The 2,035-nt window shown below is 40.4% G+C and overlaps 1 non-coding gene across 1 annotated transcript; it reads left to right on the plus strand.

Annotated features, from left to right (window-relative positions):
* Window positions 1-1,159: 1,159 nt before the first annotated feature.
* On the plus strand, window positions 1,160-1,231 carry trnag-ucc (transfer RNA glycine (anticodon UCC)). Its single transcript has one exon. It is a non-coding gene; the product is annotated as a tRNA-Gly (tRNA).
* The last annotated feature ends 804 nt before the right edge of the window (window positions 1,232-2,035 follow it).

The following is a 2,035-nucleotide window of genomic DNA, read 5'->3' on the forward strand; positions in this document are numbered from 1 at the left end:
TGTACATCAATATATTGAAGTCTGTTTCATCTGTTGCTTGCTTTATTATGAAATATGTTTTCAAGGCTATACTTTGTTTAAAACCTTTTGTGAGAACAATGGGAGAGTCACCAGCACTCCTTGCATGGAGAGAGATGAGATAAAGGCAGAATTAAAGAAATAAATGTCTGGGATCAGCAAGAATGTAACCTTTAGGATCCTTGCTAAAATAGAAAGAGTCGGGAAACATCTGTACTGTGTGCAGATTCAACCATTAACTAACTAGTGTCAAACAATGATGTCAACCTGGACCAATTAGGACACTTGGAACAATTCAAAACTAATATGGTAACATCCTTGCACCACAAGAAGGATAAAAGAAAGGGTGTTACAGGACATCGTCAGCACACTTAGAGAGGTGTCAACAGAAGATCGTTGGTACTTAAAAGGAAAAGATAGAATACAGTCGAAAAAACACAGCAAGGGATGAAGAAGGAGAGAAGTCCGTGCGGCAGCAAGCACAGAAACAAGAACGGGTGTTGTGTGTTACTGAATATCTATTACCATTGTTAAGTATTAACTTTGTACATCTTGGTTAAGCCTAATAAACTCTCTGACCTGGTCACATAACATGAGTTTGTATCTTGTTGGTCTATCTTGGTCAGGAATCTAAAGGTGAGACGGGTTGGGTATTCTCTGCCTTACCTCTTTTCAGGTAACATCTTCCTGAAACTTACAGCTCTTTACTATATGCATACGTTGCTGTGCATTTTGTCCTCCTTAACCTTCGAAATTGTGGGCCCATTAAAAACATTGTTCTTCGTACAGTTTTCTGCGTCACTCCACTGCATAGTTCTGCCCAGTAAGCAAAAAGGATCAGTTCGCTACTAAACTCTAAAATAAAAGCAAAATACTGCAGATGCTGGAAATCTGAAATAAAAACAAGAAATGCTGGAAATACTCAGCAGGTCTGGCAGCATCTGTGGAGGGAGAAGCAGAGTTAACGTTTCAGGTGAGTGACCAATGATCAGAATATTTGCAGCACTTTCTGATTTTATTTCAGATTTCCAGCATTCACAGTATTGTGTTTCTGTTAACATAATCGTATTGCTCAGGTGCAAGTTGAAACCATTGTACAGCATTCTATTAATCAAAACGCTGGACCAGCGCACTGCAGTAAGCGATGGTGGTATAGTGGTGAGCATAGCTGCCTTCCAAGCATTTGACCTGGGTTCGATTCCCAGCCATCGCAACCTTGAATTGCAGGTTTACTTTATGTTGCAGTATTTGACAAACGAAAAAAATGTCAAAGCTTTGACAGAATTGAAATTGATAAAATATTCTTATCATCCAATCAGATTCATTCTCCCGCTTGATTGGCGTCACCCTGGAGCAAGTTTGTTTCCTTCAAGTGTTTCTCCAATTTCCTATTGAAATCATTGATTGTCTCTGCTTCCACCACACGTGTGGACAGACATTGCACTTGCAATGTCGCAGGTAAAGCAAAAAGTGCTTCCTCAAATGTCCCTGCATCTCTTTCCCAAAACCATCAATCTGTGTCTCCTAGTCCTTGTACCATCAAGTAATGGGAACGGGTTATCCTTGTCTAACTTACCTGCACCTGCATCAGATCTCCCCTGAATCCACATTGCTGCAAGGAGAACAACCACTTACTTAGATAACACAATCCAGAGCCATCTATCCAAGCTTTTCAATAACAAAAGAATAGTTGTGTTGTCAGTAGTATTGATAGGAGCATAACTTCAAGAGACTTTGATAGATTAACTGATTGTCTCTGCCCAACGCACCAGATTTTCTGCATCACCTGAACACTGCTCACCGCTGTGTAAAGTTTAGAGTATATTCATGGCTTACATTTATGCAAGAACTGCAATGTTAATGTTGGATTGTGAAGCATGACGGTCATCTTCACTGAACTATGTTAAAATGTCATGTTGAGAGATGTGTCAGTGTGGAAGATGCACGCAGCCAGAGGAAAAAAAAGCCAAGTCATGTAGCTGGAGGAGGATCCACAATGTGGGCGCGATGGACCGTG

This window comes from Heterodontus francisci, unplaced genomic scaffold (assembly GCF_036365525.1).
Source record: "Heterodontus francisci isolate sHetFra1 unplaced genomic scaffold, sHetFra1.hap1 HAP1_SCAFFOLD_483, whole genome shotgun sequence".
Taxonomy (NCBI): Eukaryota; Metazoa; Chordata; class Chondrichthyes; order Heterodontiformes; family Heterodontidae; genus Heterodontus; species Heterodontus francisci.